This window comes from Entelurus aequoreus, linkage group LG14 (genome assembly GCF_033978785.1).
Source record: "Entelurus aequoreus isolate RoL-2023_Sb linkage group LG14, RoL_Eaeq_v1.1, whole genome shotgun sequence".
Taxonomy (NCBI): Eukaryota; Metazoa; Chordata; class Actinopteri; order Syngnathiformes; family Syngnathidae; genus Entelurus; species Entelurus aequoreus.
Window position 1 is genome coordinate 25,072,561 of NC_084744.1, and position 8,466 is coordinate 25,081,026.

Genomic DNA, 8,466 nt, shown 5'->3' on the forward strand with positions numbered 1-8,466 from the left:
AGTTGTTTCAGGATGAATTAGACGAGACCATCAATGTGTGGGATTCACATGTCATCAGACCATCAAAGAATGACAGGGTGCCCAGTGGTCACCCCCGAATCATGTACATGTTCCCAGAACTCTACACAACTTGTGATTGCATTTCCCCAGTGGACAGAGCTGATGTACAGTTGAGTCAGAGTAACTGCACTGACACTGTCTGTGTCACAGTGCCATGTGACACAGACATCTACAACATCTGCAACATTCTGATGGCAGAGTCACAGCTGCATCTTCCAGCTGATGCTTATCAAGCATTGGATTTGTACCTGCACCTGAGGAATGAGATAACATCTGCTCTCTAATTTGAGATGGATTTTTATTCAGATTATTCAGGGCTACAACATGTCCACACCGACTACACTTGAACAGTGCTATGCCACAAACATTAAGAACATTTTGCAGCAAAACTGAGGTGCATTAGGATTGATATGTCACTATATGCACACTGACTACAAAGAGAAACAAGGCAGGACATGAAAGAGGAAATGAACAGAACTGAACAACCATTTGAAATGTATTGTACAAACCCCGTTTCCATATGAGTTGGGAAATTGTGTTAGATGTAAATATAAACGGAATACAATGATTTGCAAATCCTTTTCAACCCATATTCAATTGAATGCACTATAAAGACAAGATATTTGATGTTCAAACTCATAAACTTATTTTTTTTTTTGCAAATAATAATTCACTTAGAATTTCATGGCTGCAACACGTGCCAAAGTAGTTGGGAAAGGGCATGTTCACCACTGTGTTACATGGCCTTTCCTTTTAACAACACTCAGTAAACGTTTGGGAACTGAGGAGACACATTTTTTAAGCTCCTCAGGTGGAATTCTTTCCCATTCTTGCTTGATGTACAGCTTAAGTTGTTCAACAGTCCGGGGGTCTCCGTTGTGGTATTTTAGGCTTCATAATGCGCCACACATTTTCAATGGGAGACAGGTCTGGACTACAGGCAGGCCAGTCTAGTACCCGCACTCTTTTACTATGAAGCCACGTTGATGTAACACGTGGCTTGGCATTGTCTTGCTGAAATAAGCAGGGGCGTCCATGGTAACGTTGCTTGGATGGCAACATATGTTGCTCCAAAACCTGTATGTACCTTTCAGCATTAATGGTGCCTTCACAGATGTGTAAGTTACCCATGTCTTGGGCACTAATACACCCCCATACCATCACAGATGCTGGCTTTTACACTTTGCGCCTATAACAATCCGGATGGTTCTTTTCCTCTTTGGTCCGGAGGACACGACCTCCACAGTTTCCAAAAACAATTTGAAATGTGGACTCGTCAGACCACAGAACACTTTTCCACTTAGATGAGCTCAGGCCCAGCGAAGCCGACGGCGTTTCTGGGTGTTGTTGATAAACTGTTTTCGCCTTGCATAGGAGAGTTTTAACTTGCACTTACAGATGTAGCGACCAACTGTAGTTACTGACAGTGGGTTTCTGAAGTGTTCCTGAGCCCATGTGGTGATATCCTTTACACACTGATGTCGCTTGTTGATGCAGTACAGCCTGAGGGATCGAAGGTCACGGGCTTAGCTGCTTACGTGCTGTGGAAATTTAAAATTGCAATTTATAAGTTAACCCGGCCGTATTGGCATGTGTTGCAATGTTAAGATTTCATCATTGATATATAAACTATAAGACTGCGTGGTCGGTAGTAGTGGGTTTCAGTAGGCCTTTAAGGACATCATCAACTATGTTTACTTGTCTTAATTTCAAAAGAAGGATTTCTTGTCAAATGGATCAGGTGATGCTGGAAAACAGCTTGATGATACAGGACCGTCATTAAATGTAGAATGCTGCAAGGTATTTTAAAAAGGTAATTAGGTGTGATTATTGATTGATTAATCCTTTAGTGAACAGAAAAGACTCAAAGATTTTGACAATCAATGTATCAATTAGCATGCAAAAATGGTAATAATGTTGTGGTTTTAGATTTGCCGCTTTTCTATTTCATACTACGATGCATGCAATTGCAAATGAGTTTTGGAATGTTTGGATGAAAAATGAATCTAAAATCATAAGCTTAGGGTGAAAGATCTTCGGATGGTAACGTTACAGTTTTTGTACATTTTATAAATGTAAAATGTAATAATTTTACAGGACTGTAAGACGTTAGTGCTACATTGTACCTGCATGCTGCTCAAGTCATGAGGATTCCAGGGAAGGGTGGTGTCTTGAGTATCACTATCTTCACCAACAATGGGTCCAAACTTCACTTCAGAGTCCTTAAGAGATTTTTGAATGGCAGGATTAAGAGGGGAATCTGAGACATGACTTAACAACTGGTCTGCATCTTGATTTGGCACAGGCTTTAAACAGTCATCTTCAGATCTGATAAGTCTATGGATAAAAAGCAGAGCCTGGCGACGCATACAATTAATATAAATGGAATACCTACAGTAGCCTATGTATTGATATCACAAATGTGGCAGAGGATAAATTACCTTCAGTGGCCTTTTCTGTGTTGGCTCGATGTCCGATGATTCATCAGAGAGAAGTATAATGCTGTTAGACTCTGTGGCTGTGTAGATGCGTAGCATTTTTAGTTTAGTCTGTTCGTACAGCTGGCCCACCGTGACTTCACGGGGCACAGGATTGTGACTGTAATCACAAATGTCAAACTCGAAGTCTTCCATCAGTCCTTTTGATGAATGCCATCCATCCATCCATCTTCAACTGCTTATCCGGAATCGGGTCGCGGGGACAACAGCTCCAGCAGAGACCCCCAGACTTCCCTGTCCAGAGCAACATTAGCGACTTCCTCCTGGGGAATCCCAAAGCGTTCTCAGGCCAGAGAGGAGATGTAATCCCTCCATCTGGTCCTTGGCCTGCCGCGGGGTCTCCTCCCAGTGGGACGTGCAACCGGGACCTCCCTAGGGAGACGCTCGTGAGGCATCCGCACGAGATGCCCGAACCACCTAAGCTGGCTCCTTTCCAAGCGAAGGAGCAGCGGCTCTACTCCGAGTCTCTCGGGTGACTGAACTTCTCACCCTATCTCTAAGGGAGATGCCAGCCACCCTTCTAAGGAAACTCATTGCGGCCGCTTGTATCCGCGATCTTATTCTTTCGGTCAGTAATTAATTTTGATGAATGTCCATTTGCAAAAAACAAGCATTTGCCTGTCTCCAACAGTTCACCCATAGTCACTGATTTCTGGACCGACAGATTCCATGTTCCTCCTCCTTTTCTCGTTCTAACCTGGTGATACATTCCACTCTCAAAGTGGAGCCATCCCATTTCAACCCGCCGGGTGATTTTGGCTGCATTTTTTTGGCCAGTAGCGGTGCCTTGTATGTCAGTGTTAGGAGTTCTTAACCTGTCTCTTAATTTCTGCATGAGGGAGGACTTCACTGTCTCTGCTCCTCCCGACTCTTCGTTTGTCACAGTTCTTTGACGGCAACATGCTCTGAGCGCAAGTCGATCCCCATATCTTTCGATATACTTGCTTAACTCCTTATCTGTCATAATACCTATGACATTGGTGTCGATCTGTAAAAAGCAAAACGTTTGCTAAATGGTATTTTCTACAGTAAAATAGCAACATTAAAAGTAGGCTATTTCTTACTTTATATAAACGTTAATAAGTATCCTCACCTTGTCTTCTTTTAGTTTGTTGATGACACTTTCAGGTATATTCCGCATTTGAAGGAACATGAATAAATCTACTGCAGCCATTCTTTTTTAATAACAGGGAGCAAAACTGCTGAGCAACGGGAGATTATGGGGGAACGTCTTTGTTGGAAATAGAGCTGAATTAACTCCTAAACTGCCATTTTAACACACACCTCAAACCACGCGCACGCATCCATTGTTTTCTCGTGCGCACGAGAAACTTTTTATTAAAAAAAATAAGTAAATAAAATATAATATTTTTTTAAATTTTTTTTATAACTTTATAAAAAGTTTCTCGTGCGCACGAGATAATGTCTAAAAAAATTTAAATAAAAAAATTAATTATTAAAAAAAATATTTCCCCTGTCCCCTTAGGGAATTGATTAATAAAAAAAATTTAAAAAAATAAAACTACAAGTTTTGATTAAAAAAAGAAAAATAATTTGTATTTGCCATTCATTTAAATGGAAATTTCATGGAAATTTGGGAATTTCAGGAAAAGCGGGAATTAAAAAAAAAAAAAAAAAAAGTTTAAAAAATGGGAATGTTCTGTTGGTGTTGGAATTTTTCAAATTGGTCGACAAATGTTGGAGTAGTAATATTTTTAATTCAGAAATGGTGTTATGGAATTCCTGGAATTTCGGGAAAACCGGTAATTTTTCCATTTCAAAAAACTATTTAATTTTTTTGTCCTTATTAAGACGAATGTTTTGACGGTAGAACGGTTGAAGTGGGTTGAAAAATGTGGAAGAAGTGGTCGACAGAAAAAAGGAAGAAAAAAGGCTTTGAAAAAACGGGAATCTTTGAAAAATTCCTGGAATTTTTTTTAAGTTAGAAAAATTGTAGTTTTAATGTCCAGGGTGAGTGGAGTACAGTGAAGGTGGAATGGTTTGAATCGGTTGAAAAATTAGGGAATTGTGGAAATTTAAAAAATATTGCTATTCTGGTTTTGGAATTGGAATTGTATTATTATGGATTTATTGTGTATCATTTTGTTGAATTGATTAATTTAAAAAATAAAAAAATAAAAAATAAAAAATTCTAATTAAAAAAAAGAAACATATTTTTTATTTTCCATCAATTTAAATGGGAATTTCATGGAAATTTGGGAATTTCTGGAAAAACTTGACTTTTTAAAAAATTGTGAATGTTCTGAATGATGGTTGGTGTTGGAATTTTTCAAATTGGTCGACAAATGTTGCAGTAGTAATATCTTTAATTGAGAAATGGTATTATGGAATTCTGGAATTTCGGGAAAAACTGGTAAAAGAAAGGGGAAAAAAAGGGTTTGACAAAAACGGGAAGTCTGGAAAATTCCTGGAATTTTTTTTAAACTTGTAACAATGATAGTTTGAATATCCAGGGTGAGTGGAATATGTTGAAGTTGGAACGGTTTGATTTGGACAAAAAATGTCCCATTCATTTCAATGGGAATTTCATGGAAATTTCAGGAAAAGCGGAACTTTTTTGGAAAATGTTAAAAATTGTGAATGTTCTGAATGGTTGGTGTTGGAATTTTTCAAATCGGTAGAGAAATGTTGAAGTAGTAACATTTTCAATTGAGAAATGGCATTATGGAATTCCTGGAATTTTGGGAAAACTAGGGAATTTTTGAAAACATTTGAAAAATGGCCTATTCATTTTAAATGGGAAAAATGTCCCGAACAACCTGGAATTCTGGGAAATGTGGGAATTTTTGGAATTTGTGAAGGGAAAGCCCAATTCCCGAATAGGCTGAACAGTGAAGTTGGACCGGTTTGAATCGGATGAAAAATTATTATTATTATTATAGAGGTTTATTTGAAATAGGGACAGATACAAAAACATAGACATCTGAAACAGCTATCCGATGCATGCATCACAGTGTTTGTGGCCAAAGCTAATTTACAACACTTGTCCCCAACAACAACAACAACACAGATCCAACATCATTAAAATAGGAAAATAAAAAATAGAATGAGTTGATAATAATGATAATAGTAATAATACAGACAAAGGGCAAACTAGATAAAAGCCAATAATAATAATAATAACACAGACAAAGTGCAGACTAGATAAAAACCAATTAGTAAAAATGAGTAAAAACTAAACATGGAAACACGATTGTTGCTCAACTAGCCATAATTGTGGCTAAAATGTGGAAGGTAGAGCGCGCCAAAATGTGGAGAAGAAGAGAAAGAAGAAGTTTAATAATAAATAGATGCATTTTGGTGTAGAAAACCCTACGTGTGAATAATGATAACAGATAATTAACAGAAAGTATTGAAAAGTTGTATAATAGAGAAGTGTTTCTCCATTATTTTCTTACACCCCTCTTCCCCCTGTCTATACAATTGTTATAAGTACACCTCTGCATAACACTGTATCCTTATTAACATTGACGAAAACTAAAAAATCCATATAGTTTAGGGGTGTCCAAACTTTTTCGACAGAGGACCACACGCTGTAAAATTAAAGAATGCGACGTCCATTTTGATATTTTTAATTTTAAAAGACCAGTACAATATAAGGATTTTTTTTTAACCTTTAAAGCTCCCCTCAAGTTTGGTCCCAGGGACCCAGAAGGGTGTCAGTCATAAAAAATTTAAAAATAAGTAATATATTTTTACAAAAGTATTATTTTAATATCATTATTATTATTAAACGCTTAAATGTTTAGATCAACTTCAAGTCTATCTGTCGATATAAAGTACAACAAAATGTATGCTTTGTGCCTATTTAGTCAAAGAAAACCCTGTTTTTTAATGTCAAAAACACAAACTATGCAATATGTTTACCTCGACAATGAAGTGGAGGTTTAAATATGTTAATAATTCATAATGATTAATTAATTGAATGTTATTTTTTGAGCAATGACAATTAAAAAAAAATGAAATCCTACTAAAATTATTGGGGATTCAAAAGGGCCCCACTCATAAAAGTGTTAAAAAAAAAAGAAGTCATATATCCATCCATTTTCTATCGCTTGTCCCTCTCTGGGTCGCGGGAAGTCCTATATCAATATGTATTATTTAACACTTCAGATATATCCATTGATTATAGTTTTTTACTTTATTATCAATCAATCAATCAATGTTTATTTATATAGCCCTAAATCACAAGTGTCTCAAAGGGCTGTACAAGCCACAACGACATCCTCGGTACAGAGCCCACATACGGGCAAGGAAAAACTCACCCCAGTGGGACGTCGGTGAATGACTATGAGAAACCTTGGAGAGGACCGCATATGTGGGTAACCCCCCCCCTCTAGGGGAGACCGAAAGCAACGGATGTCGAGTGGGTCTGACATAACATTGTGAAAGTCCAGTCCACAGTGGATCCAACACATCAGCGGGAGTCCAGTCCACAGCGGGGCCAACAGGAAACCATCCCGAGCGGAGACGGGTCAGCAGCGCAGAGATGTCCCCAACCGATGCACAGGCTAGTGGTCCACCCGGGGTCCCGGCTCTGGACAGCCAGCACTTCATCCATGGCCACCGGACCTATGCAACTCCCCCTCGCAAGGGACAGGGGAGAAGAGGAGAGAAGAAAAGAAACGGCAGATCAACTGGTCTAAAAAAATTATGTCTCTGTTATATGCCTTTGGAGCTTTGAATAGGTCTATTATTCATGGCAACAATGATTTTTAAGCAATATTATTTTATTTTTATTTTTTAAAGAAAAAAAAAACTTCCTGCATGGCAGCTTAGAGTCAACATTGTAATTTCTTCCCGTTACATTTTACCTGTTTACTTTTTTATTCCACTTTTAAATACATATTTTTTTTACAAAACTCAAAACCAGTGAAGTTGGCACTTTGTGTAAATCGTAAATAAAAACAGAAGACATCCATCCATCCATCCATTTCTACCGCTTGTCCCGTTCGGGGTCGCGGATACAATGATCTGCAAATCCTTTTCAACTTATATTCAATTGAATAGACTGCAAAGACAAGATATTTAATGTTCGTACTGAGAAACCAATTTTTTTTTTGCAAATAATCATTAACTTAGAATTTAATGGCAGCAACACATTGCAAAAAAGTTGGCACAGGGGCATTTTTACCACTGTGTTACATGGCCTTTCCTTTTAACAACAAACGTTTGGGAAATGAGGAGACCAATTTTTGAAGCTTTTCAGGTGGAATTCTTTCCCATTCTTGCTTGATGTACAGCTTAAGTTGTTCAACAGTCCGGGGGTCTCCGTTGTGGTATTTTAGGCTTCATAATGCGCCACACATTTTCAATGGGAGACAGGTCTGGACTACAGGCAGGCCAGTCTAGTACCCACACTCTTTAACTATGAAGCCACGCTGTTGTAACACATGCAGAATATGGCTTGGCATTGTTTTGCTGAAATAAGCAGGGGCGTTCATGAAAAAGAAGTTGCTCGGATGGCACATATGTTGCTCCAAATACTGTATGTACCTTTCAGCATTAATGGCGCCTTCACAGATGTGTAAGTTACCAATGCCTTGGGCACTAATACACCCCCATACCATCACACATGCTGGCTTTTGAACTTTGTGCCTTAACAGTCCGGATGGTTCTTTTCCTCTTTGGTCCAGAGGACACGACGTTCACAGTTTCCAAAAAAAAATTGGAATGTGGACTCGTCAGACCACAGAACACTTTTCAAGATGGACTGATGCAAGCCGAAGCCGGCTGCGTTTTTGGGTGTTGTTAATGAATGGCTTTGACTTTGCATAGTAGAGTTTTAATTTGCACTTACAGATGTAGCGACGGAAGGTATTTACTGAGAGTAGTTTTCTGAAGTGTTCCTGAGCCCATGTGGTGATATCTTTTACACACTGATGTC